Source organism: Diabrotica virgifera, chromosome 1, assembly GCF_917563875.1.
Source record: "Diabrotica virgifera virgifera chromosome 1, PGI_DIABVI_V3a".
Taxonomy (NCBI): Eukaryota; Metazoa; Arthropoda; class Insecta; order Coleoptera; family Chrysomelidae; genus Diabrotica; species Diabrotica virgifera.
In genome coordinates this window covers 214,710,655-214,733,262 of record NC_065443.1, presented here as the reverse complement: position 1 = coordinate 214,733,262, position 22,608 = coordinate 214,710,655, and the positions used below count along the sequence as shown (strand labels likewise).

General features: G+C 32.1%; 1 protein-coding gene and 1 long non-coding RNA gene across 3 annotated transcripts in view; one reads left to right on the top strand and one right to left on the bottom strand.

Annotated features, from left to right (window-relative positions):
- Window positions 1–22,608, bottom strand: part of LOC114326422 (protein split ends) — a 507,603-nt gene that overhangs the window by 379,826 nt on the left and 105,169 nt on the right. The window lies entirely within an intron of this gene.
- Window positions 14,678–14,921, top strand: LOC126882265 (uncharacterized). Its single transcript, XR_007697253.1, has 2 exons — window positions 14,678–14,771; window positions 14,822–14,921. It is a non-coding gene; the product is annotated as an uncharacterized LOC126882265 (long non-coding RNA).

The window sequence follows — 22,608 nt, the reverse complement described above, 5'->3', positions numbered from 1 at the left end:
TTAATTTTCTCCTTCAGTTGAAGAACCAAATTTTGAGATAAATCATTTATTCTTGAAGCAACAGTGTTTCTTGACAGCGAAATATTTTGAATTATTGACTTTTGAAATGGAAATGAAACATCGGCAACTTTCAACATACAGTCTTTAATAAAATCACCATCAGTGAAAGGTTTTGATCTCTTCGCGATTTCTAATGCAATAATAAAACTTGATTTCAGGGCATCTTCGCTCTCAGTATTAGCTTTAGTAAACATCGATTGTTGACCTTGAAGTTTAGATTTTAAAGATGACAATCTGTCCATTCTTATTTTTTCAGTGTAACAATCGAATTTTGATTTATGATTCGTATCATAGTGTCTCTTCAAGTTAAACTCCTTACAAACAGCAACTGTTTGATTGCAAATCAAACACAGTGGTTTACCTTTCCATTCTATGAAAAAATATGCATTTTCCCATTTAGACTGAAAAACTCTACGTTCACTATCAACTTTACGTTTTTGTGACATTATGCCGAAATCGTAACAAATATGGAACTCGACACAATTATGGATATCGCACACGCACGACACAAACAAATGTAAAATACCTTCTCAACCACTACTTCGCAACTGACTCACGTGACACGTCGACGCACTTCTTTTATATCGATAAGGAAGGTTCTAGTCTAGACTCGAAGCGCATGGAAGATTCTATTGTTCTCAACAAAAATAATAGGGTGTTTCCGCTAAGAGATGGTGTTACTGTCTATCTCTCTCGCTTGTCTAGGCACGCGCTGCCTTTGAAATGACTTATAAATGTAGTGTAGTGTACGCATTTTAAAACTTCCGTAGAGCAATCGAGTGAAGTCTAAAAGCTCTAAAAAACATGATTCTTCTTTCTGTGACACATTGCGATCGCGGGCCGTATTGGTATGGCCCGGGGGCCGGATGCGGCCCGCGGGCCGTATCTTTGACATGACTGGTCTAGAGGATCTAGGAATGGCAAGACAGATGATACAGGAACTCGTTGAGGCTACAGAAAATGTAGGCTTACTTAAATATAAACATCTCGAAAACAAAAATAATGGCAAATTTGATAGGTACCCAACCAGAACATCAGTGTGCAAGAAATAGAACCCGTAGATAAATATAAATACCTACCTAGGACATGAAATTATGACTGACAAGGATAATCAGACCCATGAATTGAAGAGAAGAATCGGTCTTGGTTGGGAAACATATGGAAAACTAAGAGAAACTTTTAAAAGTGAGCTGCCCACATGCCTGAAAGAAAAGTTTTTGATCAATGCGTCGTCCCAGTGTTGACATACAGAGCAGAAATACTGCGAGACAAAATAAAAAACGATGAGATCAGGAGAAGAGCCAAGCTGACGGATTGCCAGGCTAAAATGGAGATGGGCAGGACTCATAGCCAGAATGACAGATGGGCGATGGATAAAGAGGTTATTGGAATGGAGACCAAGGGAAGACAAGAGAAGCGTCGGTTGACCACCTACAAGATGGACCAATGGCCGACGATTTAAGAAGGCCAAATAAAAACTGGATGAGAGCAGTGCAAGATAAACGGAGTTGGAAACACGAGGAAGATGCCTATGTCAGTAGTGGACTGTTGAGCTCCTTTCACGAAATTACAGAATTGTAAAAAAAACATGCTTTTTTAATTTTATACAAGACACATGCTTTTTTTTGTTTTAAACGTTTTTTTTTTTGTTTTAAACGCTTTTTTTTTTTGTTTTAAACATGCGTTTTTTATTTTAAATTGTATGTTTTGAACAAATAAAACTTAGAAAAAAACATTGTTTAAATCATATTTTCTTAAACATAATATTAATAATTTTGATTTTAATTTTTCTTTAAACATAATAGATAAGAAAACCAATTGCAATTAGGAGCTATCGCCTGGAGGAACCCCAGACTAACTATTTATAAATTCGCATTGCAAGTTAGCTATTATTACAAGAACGTCTACTGTAAGTTATTTTGTGGTGTTTAGTATTTTTTTAAAACATGCAAATGGCGAATTTTTATACATGATACGAAGGAGCGTATGAAAATGGCTTTGCTCCCAGCTCATTTTTTGGCAAATTTGCTTGATAAGCGCTTTAGTGGAAATAAACTTACCATCCATCCATTATAAATTATCATCCAGGAGCATTGTCAGTTATTATTAATTATCAGGCAAGTGAGTACCTTTTAAACCATATACGTTATCTAAACATTTAATTGAGAATGTAATATGTACCAGAGACTTGGTGGCGTTATACGAAAAATATAAATACCAGCATTGGAACTTGCTCAATAGCTCCACAGAGCTAATGCATTGTCAGCCAACATAGAAAGACTCTTCTCCTCAACATACGGTTTATCATTGCAAACTACGTAATCGGCTAGGCAATGTCAAAGCTAAGTTGGTTTCAATTTTTAAAGAGCTTAATTGCATCAGTGATGACGTGACTGATCAGATATCAGATTGATAATTTTAGATTACAAGATGACTGTGAGACTGGAACAGTTTTGAGAAATTTATTAACTCTTGTCTGCAAAATGTTTTAAGTTTTACAATTTTTGTTTCCGGTTATTAATAAATAAATAATATGTATGTTGAAAAGTTTTTATAATGTACATATGTATTTGAGAATTTTTTTCCTATTTATTTATTATTTTAATCAAGACAATGAAAAAAAAACTCTTGTTTAATTTAAGTGTTTTAAAATGTTTTAAACAAAAAGTGTTTTAAAATATACACATGTTTAAAACATGTTTAAAACAGTTGTTGAAAACAAAATGTTTAAAACGAAACAACCTTGTGAAATTATATCTAATGAGCTAGGATCCACATCTTTTAACATAAGTCAGGCATATCGTTTAATATTCAGTAATCGTATGTCCGAGGGCATGTTTTGTTGAAGCATTACTTTTTTTAAGTGAGCACACGTTATCTTAGCCTTGATTGTTACAGTCCCATATATCTTATGAGTTGGGATATTCAAGCTGGGACACTAGTATTCAGCTACTTCATTTACAGCAGATTAACAGCGACAAGAGTTGACTAATTTTATTTTTGTTTAATTTTTTTATGTTTATACAGTATGGTGCAAATGAAAGAAATAAATTCGTTATTTCGTAAACCGGCGACTTAAGGAAAAATCCCGAAACAGGTCGATTTTTATTTTTAAAGTATGATATTTTGGCATATATATCATACCAGTGACGTCAGCAATCTAGGCGTGATGACGTAATCGATGATTTTTTTTAAATGAGTAGAAGAAACTTAAAATTATCATGCAATTGAAAATGTGTTGCCTTATCATATATTCACTTGCATCCAGTTATCCTTAACCGCTTTTATTTTTTTTTAATACCTTTATTGAATTCTCCGTACTCTGAGACAGTTTTTTGGTCCTCCAAAACTATCCAAAACGAGGTATGTTAAAATCTCGCATCAACTAGATCTAAAATATGAATGTAGGTATACTTTTTGGTTTTTTTTTTTCTTTACAAGTATGTATGTGAATCATAATAACCTCTTCTTACTAATGTTTTGGAAAAAACATCCATGGTAGTCGAAAACGACTGTAACTAAAAACATTTCAGTAGAAAATGTAAAATACAGTATGCGCCAAAACAAACGACACTGAAAACCTAAAGCTTTATTAAACATGAAAAATTAAATAACAACATTTCAAATAATGCGAAGTTTTGCTTCTATACAAAATGTGTTCAAAGTGCTCGCCATTGCCTTCCAAGCAGTACTCATAACGCTTAAGGCTATGGGTACATAATTCGCAAATATTTTACGTGTATCCCTACTTTTTCTGTCTTTACACGGAAAATTACGCGTAGTAAAATTCACACTGGTATGGATATGTAAACATTACTAGAATGTCATTCTACTTGAAAATGTCATTATTAATTTCAAGAGATGGGTTTTGAATGTTCTTGGATAACTGTTATTTTTATAATTGGAAATTATTAATTCAGTTAATAAATGTGATAATTTTTTCAGTAACTATGTATTCAGTGATTGTAATAATTTATTTGTACAACAAAGACTAATACTCAATCGAGAAAAGAGGAAAATTGTTAAAGTGATTTTTTGATAATATATTGTTATGGAACGCTTACAATTTTGAACATCTTTAACAACAAAATACTTGGATCACAGAATATATTATCCTGATGTATTCTCTGCTTGGATCTTCCACAAATAATACACAATAAGTAACTTTTTATTAAGTTCACGTGTTAAATCAATTATTTATCAAATACACTATATTTCAATAATATTTAATCAATAACTCAACATATTCCCGATGCAATGTCAAATATTTAAAATTGTCACTGATTGTCAGTGTCTTGACAATATATGCTGACAATATTATATTCGGCTGAGTGCGTTGTAAGACAAAGATAGATTTGGAAAATATTACCATGGCATTGTGTTTATTTTTTTCGAATCCTGAAAAAACCAATAAATATTTTTGAAAAATTTAAACGCAGAATGAAAGACTAAATTATTACCGAGGGCCGAAAGTCCCTTAGAATAAATAAAAAGTTTATTTTGAATGATATATTTGAAATTAAAAATCACACTAAATTTTCTCTTAGTTTTTCACCCCTGTAACTTATTAAAATAAACATTATAGAAGTTCTCAGGGACTTTCGGCCCTCGCTAATAACGTGATCTTTCATTCTGCGTTTAAATTTTTCAAAAATACTTATTAGTTTTCTCAGGATTCGAAAAAAATGAATCCCCATTTGAATTGCATTGCAGCCGAAAATACGTACCGATCCTCTTAACAAGATTGCTTAGCATGCTATTAAAAATAAGGCTGCTGCATTCTTCTGAAAAAGGTCAAAATTTTTTCACGGAGTTCATCAATGATAGTTTCCGGTGGGTTTTCTGTAAAAAGGGCTTGTTTCAGCATGCATACCCCATATGTAAGCATCAAGAGTTGTTAGATTTGTATCAAATTTGATAAAAATTTAGTATCGAAATAATACTCAATAATAAATATTTTTTTCTTGCGTTGTAAGCACCATTTCGAATCTTTTTGACAGTTTGTTAGAATAAACAATGTTTAAAAATACCATGACAACAACTATTGTCACTTGTTTCATATTATGACGCGATTATATTTCACAGGCTTCCTGATTTCAGTGTCCTTTGTTTTGGCGCATACCGTATCTGCCAAAAGTTATATTATATCCTGAGTCAGTGTCCGGATAATCATAAGAGTCTAATGTACAGTAATAATTACGTCATATGGGACTGCGTATTATGATTCTTATCAATGAAACAAATAACATATTTTTTTAGTGGCACCAATAGTTGTTAAAAATGACAAACCTCGTAGAAAGAACAAGGTAAAGAGTTGTTTTTGTTACAACGATAACGACAAACAACAATAACAAATACTTAGCTACATATTACAAAACGCACCTAGAAAGTAGGTGGAAAGAATATTAGAAAGCTCGACATTCGATATCCCATAACAACCATATGCTGTGGTTGTAAAGATAAGCGATATTCCAATCAAATAAAAATGTGTCATTGCTGATATCGCAGCGAAATTCTATCCAAATATAAATCCGTATCGACAGCACGGATAAAGCTGATATTGATAAATTTTGACGCTTTAAGCAACAACATAAAGACGTCAGCAAGTGTACATTATAAATAACATAAAACTTGTTATGAAGCAAGAATAAGTGTTTCATTAAGTACGCTAATAAAATGTTCAATGATAATCCTGATTCTAACTATAAATACAACACCAATATATCCAGCGATAAGTGTAATGTATTATTGACCAGATGGAAACTTTTACGCATCATTTCTGAGAGAAATATTCTTTTCCGATATGTGTTTCTTTCGGGCTAAATGTACTGACTGATCCTGAACATAGGTATGAACATTCTCGATACGTGGATTTAATACTCCCAAGACAAATTCGACAGAAAAGTGCCAAAATTAGGCCTGTGCATGAATTATCAAAAAACAGAAACGTAAATTTGGAGTTTAGACGAGGATCTCTGCCAGAATTATTGTTCATTCATAACTCTACTTCACAAAATCGACTCACAAAAGCTAGAAGAAAAACATTCATAGGTCGGAAGGACGGAAAAAGGTCAGAAAGTTAGAGGCCAATATTTCTACTGGAATCCCTAGTAACGATATTAGAAAAAATCATATACAAAAGACTCATGAAACATGTTTAAAAGAAGAGGAATCATCTAATAAGATCAATTTGGATTCAGAAGAGGAAGACACTGCGAACTTCAACTAGAAAGAGTTGTCAGCGACACAAAAATCCGCATCAACATTAACCAAAAAGGAGGAATGGCTATTCTCTACATAGAAAAACCGTACCATACAGTTTCGAAAAAAGCCTTTATCTACAAAATGGAAAAAGCTAAACTGCCTCAATAGGGGAGTGCATTTAGATTTTCACTTCGGAAAAAATCAAACAAGATAAAACTTTTTGTAATTTCATTAAGAAATGTTTAATAAACAACATATCAAAAAGTTCTACTCGTGAAGTGGGTGCTTCATTTTTTATTAAACAAATGAACAGCGAAGTTAGATGTTTTTTTAAATAACTCCGAAAATATAATTTTTAGAAAAAAACTGACCATTGAAAAATTCATAAAATTTTACAAAAAAAACCTTTTATAAAGATTTTTCTAAAATTAAATCTCTAGCTTCTGTAATTTTTTATTTATAACGCTAAAGTCACCCTTCTCACACACATTGGCGCACTGTAAACTAGCGTTGGAAGAAGTGCACAGTTGAGTTTTTTTAATGTAATTCTTTAACTAATGGATCAAAAGAAATTTTACAAATTGGACATGAAAGAAGATGAAATAAGCTATCTTATGGTTGTAATAAAAAGAAATAAAATGTATGGACATACGTACGGTGTGGGCGAAAACTGAGCCTTACATGAATTTTGTTTAAAAATGACTTAAAAATGTGTAACTAATACAATTTTACTTATAAAACTCTCAAATTTGCACAACTTAACTCTCAATCATCTTACTAAACGATGTTTTATTCAAAAAAAATCTCAAAAATTTAATTCAAATAATACGATGTCTCAAAAAATGTAATTTTTGAAAACTTCGTAGTTTTACAGAATTCCCACCAGTTTAAGACGGTATTACTCAAGCTTGAATAAATCTAATACAATTTTTTTGCTATTTTTTTAAAGCTTGGGATGTAATCTTTAAAAAACACTGAATTATTTTAGTTTAAAATTGAAATAAACAATTTATTTTTGAGAAAACTAAGAAAGATAACAAAAATGTAATACAAAAACCGAAAATTACCAGCTGAAAAAATGTATATACAGAGTGATCAAAACTTTTTTCTGTAAAACTTACCTAAAATACATTTAATAATAAGCTTCAACAATAATAAATGTTCAACAAAAAAAATTTTTTTTAGCTCTTATACAGTATGTCTGCGTAACTTGGAACCTATTGATAACTTTTTTAATATCAGTTTTACGAAAAAAAGTTATTTTTTATAAAATACTCCGCATCGTATATAACATAAGATGCAACCATCAAATATCAAATTTTGTTAATTTTGTACGAGGTATGTCAAAAATATGAATTTCACTCAAGAGTAAAGTACCTTTATATTTCACAATATCGAAAATTTTTATAAAGAAAAGTTGTTTGGAATTAAAAACTATGTTTCAAAATGTAATTATATCCTTCTAATCGAAAATTTGTTTTTTTTAAATATTCTTTCTAATACATTTTAATTTTTAATATTATTGTGAAAATTATTTGTTTATCTTTTTTTTTAAGAATGAAATTCCATATTTGTTTGATTGGATTCTACTTGTTTTTTATTTAAATATCCGCCATTTTGGATCCGCCATTTTGAAATTTAAATCTTGAATCTTTAATTCAGATTCAACAACCTGTTAAAAATAAAAACAATAAATGTTTTACAAAAATGTTCTTTTTTATGTTCTTTTTAGAAAATCCGCATTTTGGATCCGCCATTTTATAGTTTATAATGTTAACATTTAAGTTAGATTTATCAAAGCACTCAAAAATAAATATATGTAGAAACAAATACATTTTGTAAAGTAATTATGATTTTACAACTATTTTTTAAGTTATCCGCCATTTTGGATCTGCCATTTTATAATTTAAATTATCAAAATTGGATTCAGGTTCAGCAGCCTCTAAAAAATATCACATTATGGCAAACAAACACGTTTTATAAAAAAAATTCGGATTTTACAACTACTTTTTAAGGATTTTTAGGAAAAAATCCGCCATTTTGAATCCGCCATTTTGAATTTACAAATTGTAATGTCAGATTCGGGTTCAGCATAATCAAATCTAAAATAAAAACATTTTTTATCAAAATAAAATGTTGAATTCACCCATATTCTTAACATTATTTATACAAAACAATTGTTATTGTTTAAACAATTAATAAACAATTAGCGGCGAAATTTGTGAGTAGAACTTTTTACTTTAACATATTTATAAACTAACAAAAAAAGTTTTAGAAAAATATAACCTTGTTTGATTTTTTCCGAAACATTGTATCTTTTCGTTCTAATTGCACTCCCCTACAATATTTAGTTAACATCGACACATATTTGACTAGTAGAACGGTAGAACGTTTCAAGTTTCAGCTGACCAAAAGATGTCCTGTCCAGGATGTAAGTTCAAGAAAGGATGCCTCAGGGCATCCTGAGGAATGGATATTCTCTACATATAAAAATCTGGAAAAAAGCATTTATCTACAAAATGAACAGAATTGCCTCATTATTTAGTCAACATACATAATAAGCGACACATAATGCGCCATGGGGAATTTGATCACCTGCAGGGAATATTAGAAAACAAGATCGAAGGTAAATGGGGTATTAGCCCGATCAAAGAACACACAATTTTCCGAAAACCTCCAAAAAAATAAAGGAAGGATGAAAATTTGGGAATAGGTAGTTGAAATTGTCTATTATTTTATAAGAAAAAGTTTACAATTCTACATCCCCTCCATTTTCCAAATATTGGGAAATACGGGGTGAAAAATATTTTCTCGGGGGTGAAAAAATATACATTTAAAATAAGTCCGGAATTGGTTAATATGACTTATTCTAAATAAAAATTGGAATAAATCCTTTGTAAAAGGTATAAAATTTATTAAAATCCCTAAAGGCCTACATCAGAACAAAACGTTTTCGATTTTATTACAAAATCATCATCAGTGTAAGACAGTCTGGATGCTAGCTGAGCCACCAAAGAAATATATGGGTAATAACCCTTCAAATATAAAATGTATGCTTTACAGATGCATATTTACTTAAAATGCCTTGTGATGGGCAAAAGGCAACAGGAATAATGCCCTAAGGTAAGGTATTTAAATTCCCAACATGTGGGATGCAAAAAAAAAGCTTCTTTTTTTTTTGCATCCCACATGTTGGGAATTTAAATACTTACCTTAGGGCATTATTCCTGTTGCCTTTTGCCCATCACAAGGCATTTTAAGTAAATATGCATCTGTAAAGCATACATTTTATATTTGAAGGGTTATTAGCCATATATTTCTTTGGTGGCTCAGCTAGCATCCAGACTGTCTTACACTGATGATGATTTTGTAATAAAATCGAAAACGTTTTGTTCTGATGTAGCCCTTTAGGGATTTTAATAAATTTTATACCTTTTACAAAGGATTTATTCCAATTTTTGTGATTGATGGTATACAGCCAACTACAGGAAAACTTTTCTTTCCTTGTGGATTTTATTCTAAATAACTTTTGTTTTACACAGTTTTTTCACTGTCAATACTTTTTGAGTTATTTGCGGGTGAGTATGTTCATTTTTAACAAAAAAAAAAACATTTTTTTGGACGGTTTTTCGCAAATAACTCAAAAATAGGTATTTTATCGAAAAAAATATTCCTAGCAAAAATATAGCTTATAAGAAAGTGAAAAAAATGGTGTATGCATGAAGTCGGTAGACCCAGTAGAAGCGGAGTCATAGCTAATGAAAAGGTTCTTATTCGTCAAATTCCAAATAGAATATTCCAACGTGAAATAACCAAAAAACGGAGCACTTTTCGGGGAAAACTCATTATAACTTTTTTAAAGTGTTTAAAGTTGTGTTTAAAAAAAGTCTTTAAAATCATGTTTTTTTTTTGTTAAAAATGAACATATTCATCATAACGTAATAAAGTTACCTACATCATAAAGTATAAAGATAACTATTGATTTAGGGAAAAAACTCTATAGAACAAAAGTTGCTTAGAATTAGTCATTTTATCCAATTCTTGACTTATTTTGAATGTATATTTTTTACCCCCGAGAAGGGGTAGTCTCCTCCATTTTACAAAAATGGAGGGGATGTAGAATTGTAAACTTTTTCTTATATAATAATAGACAATTTCAACTACCTATTCCCAAATTTTCATCCTTCCTTTATTTTTTTTGGGGTCAGATTGTTCTTTGATCGGGCTATACAGGGTGTCCCAGACTAATTTACCCACGCTATATCTCTTAAACGAATAGAGATTTTCGAATGGGACAAAAAGTGATATATTCTACTTGTAATACACTTTAATATGGCGTAGAAAAAAATCATCCCCTAAATATTCATCCCTTAGTTACAACCCCTAACTTTAATTTTTTTAATAGCACTCTGTATATTTTTTTATAGTCTTGGATGTGGTCTTCTATTGTCTATTCAACACATTTTTTTTAAATAAAATCGGTTCGTAAATAACCAAGAAAATATCAGTTTAGTTTTGTTAATTATGTGTCCCAGACTAATTTATCCAGGCTATATTTCTTAAACGAATAGAGATTTTCGAATGGGACGAAAACTGATCTATTACATTTATAATACACTTTAATATGGCGTAGAAAAAAAATTATCCCCCAAATATTCATCCCTTACTTACAACCCCTAACTTTATTTTTTTTAAATAACACCCTGTAAGTTAGGGATGAATATTTAGGGGATGAATTTTTTCTACGCCATATGAAAGTGTATTAGAAATGGAATAGATCAGTTTTTGTCTCATTCGAAAATCTCTATTCGTTTAAGAATTATAGCCTGGATAAATTAGTCTGGGACACACAATTAACAAAAATAAACTGATAGTTTCTTCGTTATTTACGAACCGATTTTATTTTCAAAAAATGTATTGAATAGACGATAAAAGACCACATCCAAAATTATAAAAAAATATACAGGGTGCTATTAAAAAAATTAAAGTTAGGGGTTGTAACTAAGGGATGAATATTTAGGGGATGATTTTTTGTACGCCATATTAAAGTGTATTACCAGTAGAATATATTACTTTTTGTCCCATTCGAAAATATCTATTCGTTTAAGAGATATAGCATGGGTAATTTAGTCTGGGACACCCTGTATAGGAAGAAAGAAAAAATCGTGACTACGAAACAACAGAGATTGGACCCACACAACAGGAAATTATTTAATCCATCAAGCCCAGAACAGAGAGAAATTTGCCATATTGATCGCCAACCTCAATAGAGAAGCCACTTAGGAGGAGGAGGATATATACGACGCATATTTGACTATTAGAACGTTTCAAGTTTCAGCTGACCAAAAGATGCCCATGATGTAAGAATTTCAGGAAAGGGTACCTAAGGGCACTAGTTTATCTCCCATTTTATACAACATTTTTGTTTCTAAATTTACCCACAAATGTAAGAACCAATACACCCCACACCCCACCACGAGGACGATACTGCAATATACACAGCAGTAAATGAAGACAGAAGAATTGTCGAGGCTTTAGAACAATTAGATCATTTAGGAAAAATTTCGGAATTCACGAAGAAATGGAAAATAAAGATCACCCAATTTAGCGTCTTTACGCAGCAATAAATTCCACCAGTAGCACAACTTCCGATGAGAGGAAACAGAATCCAACCAGAAGATGGCGTCAGATACCTAGAAGTTCACTTCGAAAGAAGATTAAGTTTCACAAGGAACTGATAAGAAGTTCAGTAGAAAGCATCTATAACAAAGAAACTAATTCAATCTTTTATTTTCAGGACCAGCCCTCTAATGAAGGCCGAGAAGTATCAATTAGGTACCAGGCCTACGTTAGATCGGTGATGTTGTATGCAGTCCCTGTTCAAAGTTCGAAAGAACAGAAATGCTGTGTTATAGACTAATCGAAGGATCGACATGACAAGAGCTAATTTCAAATGCAACCATTCAAGAAAGGCTCCAGTACAAAACACTGAGGGAGGTGGCTGAGAACAGGACAATATACTTCGTTCACCAAGCCACAAGAAGACTCCTTAACACCACAGACGCCTTCAAAAGAAATCGAATTCAGAAGATGTATAGAGAAAAATATAAACTGATTGACCATCTAATCAGGGCCTAGCCAAGTGGTTACCGAATACAACCAATCAGGAAAGTAGGTACGGTGTCGGAAATAGTACCTACAGAAAAATATGTCCAGGAGTCTAGAAACAGAGAAAATCATGTACTGAAAATAATGCGGTCCACAAAGTAAGCGGTGCAGGAGCGGAACGTTGACAGAAGTAGAAAAGAAGGCTAAAATACTTTGTATATATTTGTTGAAATTATTGTTAAAACAATAAACGTTTTTATTTTTATTTTATTTTCATTAAATGTGTATTTAAAGTTATCACTTGTCTTCACATTAATTCCCACAACATTAGTCATTAAAAACGTTGATCAAGATTAGCCAGAGCATGATTTAAAAAACAATATATTTTATAAGATATCCACAATATCTCTAAACAAGACTTTTCGACCATTGTTGAACAAAGCTAAATGATAAATAGTAAAGACTCAAAAAGCAATGAAAGTGGAAGGCTTGTAATAGGTTTAAAATACGGAAAACTCAATGAATGGATATTAGAATCTATCCTCACTGTGAAAGGATCATAAATCAGATAATGGACGTTAAGTGGATATTTGTAATCATAAAACCGCAAAAAGGACAATCTCTGGTACAGAAAGTAATAACTGTAATAACAAATCTATACTGAAATTATGGAAAGCAAAAATATCCAAAGGAAGAACAGAAATGTGGTCGACAGCATACCGGTTAAAAATGGATAAGAGTACTTGATTTTAATAAAGTACACACTCCTGTTTTGAACTCTATTGATATGACGTCTGTATTAGATCTCCTATAATGGATGTGTCTGGGATAGAGATTTAAAATTTCCGGAAAAATTGGGTGAAGAAAAAAAAAATTGAAATTTGTTACAATATTCTAAACAAATTCTGCATCCCGTAGCAAAATCGATAAATTTAGTAGAATCGGATAGATCTATATTCTATATTATCAGAAGTGCCTTTTGTCTTTAAGTATATAAGAGACACAATATTAAATATTCCCAACAAGTTGACCAGGCTAGGTCTCTTATCGAAAGCTTGCTAAAATCTGTTGAAGAACGCTACGAATTTTGTTCCAAGCCGATTCTCTTTGCAGCCAATTTTCTTGGTGCTCGCTTTAAAGGAAAACAATTTAATGAAGAGTCAACTAATGGAAGCTATAGATTTATATTTCTGAAATAGCTCATTCACTAAATCTAGATGTACGGAAGGTGGTGGCAAATCTGGCCCAATTTAGAACAAAAACTGAATTCTTTTGGTCGAAATTATTTATGGGATAGTGCAAATAGTACTCATCCCGTTATATGGTGGCAAGGTTTGTGTAGCAGCCACTTATGCCAATCGTTTAAATGGATCTCTATCTTAGGCCTCTTCAGAAATAAACTGGTATTTACACGGCCTCATATACAAGCAAAAAAAATATGTTATCACAGGATAAAATTCGGAAGTTGTTGCTATTCATTTAAAGGTTATAAACGAAAAACAGACATGCATTGACAATGCTAGAGCAGATCCAGATCCACTTTTAGAAGAGACTGGCAAAAACATGTGGTTTTATCCGTCCAAGATGATAAGGCGGGGTTCGAGTCTGAATCAGATGCTTGGTCTTAAGATTCAGACTTAGAAGAAAATATACCACTGAGCGCTGTGGTTAAATAATGTGCTTTCTACGTTTGAAGTTTCGGTTTTGATAGTTTAAATTATTAGATAATAATTATAATTTTTGACCCTATATAAATGTTTGTACTTATATCTTATTATTATTAATATTTTTACAAAATATATAAACGAGTTTAAAATTGTTATGAAAAAATATTTATTTCCCATTCTTTCCAATTTTTCTAATGGTTTAGAAAAAAACGGGAAAAAGCCTGTTTTTTTCTCAATTTTTTCCGATATGTTAAATCTCTAGTCTGGGATATATTTATCTCTTGATAAGGAATTTCTGCCATTCCCTTTTGACCCTTATGGCCAAGTGAACTAAACCACTGAATATTTGTTATGCATCATTAATGCTGTGAATCGATTAGATTTAAAAGATTTAAATCTTTTTTGTACAAAGAAATGGTTGTCATTTTTTGTTATCCATTCTTTCGATAACTCTATGAGGAGTTCTAGTCTATTTAACGTATTTACTCTTTTTATTTCATTTTTTACAGGTCAATGTAAACTGGATACCAAACAATTTACTGATTTCTACCATTTAAAAAGATTTTAAATATTTAAAAAAAAATTCAATTAATTATTTTATAGCATAGAAAGCTGCAGTTGGTGCAAAATACATTATACTCTGGGCTAATTAGCAAAATTCATGGAAAAGTTATTTACCAGCAATTTTATTGCTGGAATCGAATTATAAGATCCTATATATTAATAATATAGGTATGCAAAGTCCGCAGATAGTGTGCTGCTTTTTTTATAAACAAAATTAGGTATGCAAAGTCCGCAGATAGTGTGCTGCTTTTTTTATAAACAAAATGGCGCCGACAAATCGTATTTTTTTCAATTATTGCTCTACAACTCCGAAGATTTTAACTTTACAACAAAAACATCCAAATAAAAATTCACCGCAATTAAATTCTGCATAGAGATATTTTTCCCGATTTGCTCCGACGAAAATTTTCCTCGGAAAATGCGGGTTTTCCCAACACAATCTCTAATTTTCAAATAAAGTTTTAGGTAAGTAATTATTAATCAATAATTAAATAACTTAGTGACATCAAAGCTTTCTTGGTATAGATTGTAATTCCAGAAGCCGGTGAAAATTAAACGAATATTTTAGCAACAATTCAATTGTTAATTAACAATTTACGATCGCAATAATAACCCAAATAATCATGATACATTGATCAAACTTATAAAGATTATAAAGATGAGATGCTTATTTAATATTTTATCGACAAAATATAAATTTTTCGTTTTTTTGCATAATCTTTAAATTTTGAAAAAAAAAAAATAGTTATAATACGCTGGCGCTGGTCGAATTAGTAAATAAATTAGTAAAGTACAAATAAAGGTTATTTATCAGCAAATTTATTGCTGGAATCGAATATTATTATCCTATATATTAATAATATAGGTATGCAAAGTCCGCAGATAGTGTGCTAATTTTTTTAATTAACAAAATGGCGCCCCCAAATCGTGTTTTTTCAATTATTGGTCTATAACTCCGAAGATTTTAACTTTACACCAAAAACACTTATAAAAATTCACCCCAATTTAATTCTACATAGAGGCATGTTTTTACCAATTTGCTCCGACGAAAATTTTCCTCGGAAAATGTGGGTTTTCCCAACAAAATCTCGAATTTTCAAATAAATTTTTTGGGCTAGTAATTATTTATCAATAATTAAATAACTTGGTGAAATAAAAGCTTTCTTGGTATAGATTATAACTGCAAAAGCCGGTGAAAATTAAACGAATATTTTAGCAACAATTAAATTGTTAATTAACAATGTACAGTCGCAATAACAACCAAAATAAGCATGAGACATTGATCAATATTAGAAAGATTATAAAGATGTGATGCCTATTTAATATTTTGTCGACAAAATATAAATTTTTTATTTTTTTTGCATAATCTTTAAATGTTTAAAAAAATAGTTATATACAAATTAACATTTCTCAGAAATTGTTTATTATATTATAATTTTAAAAAATTCTTAAAATGAGTATTTCAAAGGTCTTGAAAGTGAATGCTTTAAAATTGTTTTCCAACCATTTGCAAAAAAGTTATGAAACAGAAAAGTAAACATACGATTACTCCGTGGTTTATAATTTGTTTTAATTGTTTCAAAGCTTATAAGTGAGTTTATGGTACAAACTAATTACTCTCAAAAAATATCAAACATTAGTTCAATGGTTATATTTTAATCAAAGATTAAAAATGTTTTTTTTTGTAATTTTTAATGCGAATGTAGGCTTGATACAGAGCCGGAGATGTTCACTCGAAGCGACTGACACGCTTTAAACTGGCGCGAGTTGTGTATGTGGACGGGTATAATACATAATACATAGCTACGGTACTGTATTAGTCTACTTTCGCGCGTGTAAATTACAAAAAAAAAATTATAATCTTTAATTAAAATATAACCATTATACTAATAATCGATATTTTTTGTAAGTAATTAGCTTGTACTTTAAACTGACTTTTACGCTTTGAAAGAATTAGAAAAAAATATAAACAACGTAGTAATCGTGTGTTTACTTTGCTGTTTCATAACTTTTTTAAAGCATTCATTTTCAAGATCTTTAAAATACGCATTTTACCTAATTTTTAAAATTAGAATAAAAACTTTCTGAGAAACGTTAATTTGTTTATAACTATTTTTTTTTAACATTTAAAGATTATTCAAAAAAATTAAAAATTTATATTTTGTCGACAAAATATTAAATAGGCATCTCATCTTTATAAGATTTCAAAGTTTGATCAGTGTATCATAATTATTTTGGTTATTATTGCGACCGTAAATTATTAATTAACAAGTGAATTGTTACTTAAATATTCGTTTAATTTTCACCGGCTTTTGGAACTATAATCTAACCCAAGAAAGCTTTTATGTCACCGAGTTATTTAATTATTGGTAGATAATTACTTATCTAAAACTTTATTTGAAATTTAAAAATTTTGTTGGGAAAACCCGCATTTTCCGAGAAAAATTGTCATCGGAGCAGATCGGGAAAAACATGTCTTTATGCAGAATTTAATTTCGGTGAATTTTTATTAGGGTGTTTTTGGTGTAAAGTTAAAATGTTCGGAGTTATGGAGCAAAAATTGAAAAAAACGATTTGGGGGCGCCATTTTGTTAATAAAAAAAGTAGGACACTATCTGCGGACTTTGCATACCTAGATTATTAATATATATAATCATAAGCTTCGTTTCCAGCAATAAAATTGCTGGTAAATAACTTTTCCCAAAAATGTTCTATTCTCCGATAATCAGCCCAGACTATTATAATAGTTAACAAAAACACAACTTATTGTTAAATACACTCTCGATAAGGAATGGCTATAAATAACGCCACACAAAGATCGACCACAATCCCTTCTAGCGACTGTATTATAAAAATGATTATTTGTTTATGAGATAAACTGTTGCACTTACAGGAGACAATTGCTACCAAGAAAAGGAAATGGACGATCAGTATTGCTTGAAAAAAATTAGTAAATAACAGAGACGAAAGCTGCCGTCCAATAAAAACATTGACGTATACACAGGTATTTAGAAAAGATAAGAGCTATAAATCAAATTGATTATAATATATTTATGTAGAATCGTTTTTACTATCAAGTCAGTGCAGATGTTATGAAAGGCATTTTGTTCCGGGACAGCAGAAGGTATGACAGGTAGTAAATGGTTGTCTGATGTGAAGTTGAATATCACAACTTAAAAAATAAAGCTCTAATCAGAAACGAATTGAGAAATATTACCAGAGAACGGCAGTTCTCGCCAGTGGCGCATATCCACACCCCCTACAGGCGACACTATATACACACACGAAATTTTCGATTTTCTAAATCTGACGGAATTGAAAATTGTACCAACTCCCATCTTAAAGTTCAGGAAAAGATTCACCCATTCATATATCAACCATCCATTTTGGTCCAAAGGTGTGGATTTTACGGCCCTTCCTATTTAGGGCCTTTTTTTCGTTCTCGTTCCCAAAGCTCCCAAAAACTTCGAAAATTTAAGTCCGACCTTTGCGGCTTCTAATACTACTGATCATTACCTTTCCAACGCATGTCTAATTTTAAAAATCGGTTATACCATTCAAAAGTTACCGAGCTCAGAAATATGACTCAATTTCTATTTAAAAGGGAAAATGTTTGTGGATATGCATGTATGTGGCTGGAAAAGTTAAACCGATCTGAATTTTTTTCTGTGTTTGAAGAGGGGGCCAGGACCGATTCAGAAACCGGTGTAGGTTGTGAGTTTTGACCACCCATAAGCCAGCTGTAGGACTCGAACAAAACGGCATATTTTTTGGGGGTATATATCTTCGGTTCAAGAAGAGACAGGAGAACCGCAAATACACCAAATCAATAGTGTTGAGTTAAGCTTTCAAATGGTGTCTAAGCCGTCAAGATCAGACATACACACGGCTCAGTATCGCCGAAAAACTTAAAAACTAAACTTTGAAAATTTTGGTTTTTCGACAATTACTCAAAATTTCAACCTACAAATTGCGCCAATGACTGAGCGTTTGTAGAAGGACTCTGGACGAATCTGACGGTGCATACCTCATATCCGGGAAAATTCGAATTTTTAAGTTATAGGCTTCATAAGTATGATCAAATCTATTTCCTATGGGAAAAACGGTTTTTTCAAGCTTAATAATTCCTGTAATAGCTTCAGTTATCATACTTGGCCTTAGATGCATCAGATACTACTTGTCAATACGTTTCAAACTCATGTTTAGTGATCAAAATCGGTTAAGCCGTTTAGAAGTTATTAAGCTACAAAAGTATAATAAAATTATTGCCGAAATGGTTTATGTAGTTGTAGTGGTTACGACGCTAAATTTGAAATGGCAACGGGCAATCCGAGTTCATTAACCGGCCATCCCTATAATTTTTTTCAATCTATTTCGAATAGAAAAAAATCATTCAATAGTGTATATTCGATGGACACTAGATCATTTGGGAGATAATGCGACAAAGGCGACCATTTATAAAGCTTAACGTGTAATCGAGAAAAATTGCATTCAACTTCATACATTTAATTTATAAAAAAAACTTTGAAAAACTCCTGATACTAGAATAAAAAACCGCTAAACGCCGTAAAAATGAGTGGCGCATACAATATTCCAGCTACAAAAGATCTGATATGAATATTACGTGGCGCGAAAATGTATTTTTTCTACGAGCGTGCAAAAATGTCTACTTTCGCGCACGCATTTTAGTTTAGAAAGTTTCACTTTTCCGCACGCGTGTTACTTTTCCGCACGCGGTTTTTACTTTTCCGCACGCGTGTTAATTTAGATATGTTAATATGGCCTTAAAGTAATTATAATACATGCAATAAACTAATATTTAGATATTATTTACTAATTTATTTCAAATATATCTTATTGTGTTCCTGTTTTAATGAAATTAACGCGACAATTCGATGAAATAAAACTATTGTGACATAATATTCGAAAGTCAAATCGGTAGTAACAGTCGTTTTGAATCATCGTCATGGAAACCAAGATCGTCGTCATGCTAACTAATTATATTGAAAGTTTGGTTTTGACAACCTTGTCAAAGAATTAATTTGTGTATGTATTTTCATATTAATTAAATTAATTGATTAAGATTTGGTAATTTTTTAAAGACTCTTAGAAAAAATATTGTTCCTAACTCTTGCAGAAAGTCTCTTTTCCGCACTCGACTGCTTGCCGAACTCCCGCTTCGCGTCGTTCGGCAAACTGCAGTCGCGTGCGGAAAAGAATGAGTTTCTGCACTTGTTAGGAAAATAACTATTCATTTTGATGCAAAATAAAATTTTAGTTTTATTTTAAAAGATTTTTCCATAATATTTGCTAAATTTGAAGTAAAAACGCCACAAAAGAGTTTCAAAATTCAAACTTTATCAAATTTACTCTTTTGTGCCGCGTTTTACTTCAAATTTAGCAAATATTATGGAAAAATCTTTTAAAATAAAACTAAAATTTTATTTTGCGTCAAAATGAAAATACATTTTCGCGCCACATAATATTCATACCAGATCTTTTGTAGCTAGCTGGAATATTGTATGCGCCATTCATTTTTACGGCGTTTAGCGGTTTTCTATTCTTGTCTCTATAGACAAGCTCTTAGCGCTTTTCTTCTTTTCTCTAGAGATTTCGTAATAAGCGATTTGAGGGCAGGTGTACCGAGGTGTTCATTCTGCTTCGAGCATAAAACTGCTTACTTAGCTAATACAATTGCGAAGTACGGACACTAAAAAACACTGGCAACGCTGGGAGCAACGGAAATATATTTTTGGAGAAGAGCAGCAGGAAGATCTAGAAGAGAATTACCAACGAACACATTAGATAAATAATGGGAATAAAACGAACAATCACGGATGACATCAATAAAACAACTTATCTGGTTTGGACATAACAAAGAATGGATGAACAACGAACACCAAAGGAAATACCAAAATAGCCATCAGAAGGAAAGAGAAAACGAGGTAGACCGCGAAAAAGTACGAGCGAAGGAATAGACAAAGAGCTGCGAAAAGGAAACATAGAAGAGCACCTACGGAACAACAGGCCGAAGTGGCGATTAGAAGTCGCAAAACGGCGGAGAACGTTATAAACCGACATGTAGAGTGTAACGTTGCAAACGTCACATCTTTGCTATTTTATTTTTAAATAATTATTTTACTTTATTTTCTTTAATATTTCATTAATAATTATCTTCTGTATTCGTTTTAACTTGTTTTTTCGTTAAAAACCTGTTTGGCGCCCGTTCTATAGGCAACTCTCTTTTCATCTAACATCTAAGTCATCATACTGAACGTACTCCGTATATCCTTACTCTGTAGATGTCTTAATACGGAACATGCCTGCCACCTCCTACGTTGCACTGTCATGACAGTGACACTTCATCCTATCTAAGTGACAAACTAAAAATTGTAGGGAAGACTTATTTCTTAAAAAGGCATGAAATTTAAATATTAGATTTATTTGTCCATCAACAGTTATTCTTTTGGGGGTGAGTTTTTATTCTAGGTCTGTATTAAGTTTTTATAGTATTTTTTTATACCTAACCTTCCATGTCTACGAGCACATGGTCAATTTTAAATACCTATTTCTTCTTAATTTACGTATATGCACGTGTAAATCAAATTTTGACTAGTATCAATCTTAATTCCATTTAATTTACCCTTGCCATCTACTACTTTTTGAATACTGTTTGGCACAGGTCATCATCATCACACAGCCAAATTTGTCCACTGTCGGACATAGGCCTCCTCAAGATGTCTCCACCCTTCTCTGTCCTGGGCAGCTGCAATCCAGTTTGTCGCTATTCTCTTAATATCGTCGGTCCATCTGGTAGGTGGTCTTCCACGACTTCGTTTGTCCGCCCTTGGCCGCCACTCTAAGATCTTCCTTGTCCATCTGTTGTCTCTGTCTTGCGACGTGTCCTGACCATTTCCACTTCAACTTCGTAATGCGCTTTATGATGTCTTCCACTCCAGTTCTTCGCCGTAACTCATCATTTCGTATTCGGTCTCTCAAAGTTAGGCCAAGCATGGATCTTTCCATTTTTCGTTGTGCTACTTGTAATTTTCTTATTGATGTTTTAGTCAATGCCAGTGTTTCAGCTCCATAAGTAAGCACCATCTCTCTGAGAGATGGTACAAGAACTCGTTGTAGCTACAGAAAATGTAGGTTTAAATATAAACATATCAAAAACAAAAATAATGACAAATTTGGTACCCAACCAGAACATCAATATTGGTGGGAAGGAAATAGAACTCGTAGATAGATATAAATACCTGGGACATGAAATTACGATTGGCAGGGATAACCAGACTCATGAGCTGAAGAGAAGAATCGGTCTTGGGTGGGCAGCATTTGGAAAACTGAGAGAAACTTTTAAAAGTGAGTTACCCACATGTCTAAAGAGAAAGGTATTCGATCAGTGCGTCCTCCCAGTCTTGACGTACGGATCAGAAACACTTACCTTAACTAAAGCCTCGGCTACCAAACTAAGAGTCACGCAGAGAAGAATGGAGCGGTCAATGTTAGGAATAACTCTGCGAGACAAAATCAGAAACGAAGAAATCAGGAGAAGAACAAAGGTGACTGACGTCATCGAGAGGATAGCCAGGTTGAATTGGAGATGGGCAGGACACGTAGCCAGAATGACAGATGGGCGATGGACGAAGAGGTTATTGGAATGGAGGCCAAGAGAAGACAAGAGAAGCGTCGGTCGACCGCCTACAAGATGGACTGACGACTTAAGAAAGGTAAATAAAAACTGGATGAGGGCGGCGTAGGATAGATGGGGTTGGAAACGAGGGGAGGAGGCCTATGTTCAGCAGTGGACTTTTGAGGCTGGATGATGAAGTAAGCACCGGAAGTACGCACTGGTTAAATGCTTTTCTTTTTAGCTTTATTGGGATGTTTTCCTTGAACACGTCTCTTAGTTTGCTATACGCTGCCCATCCTAAAGCTATTCTTCTAGAATTCTAGATAATTCGCATGTTTGGTTGTCTCTACTTACCTATTTGTATTTCGT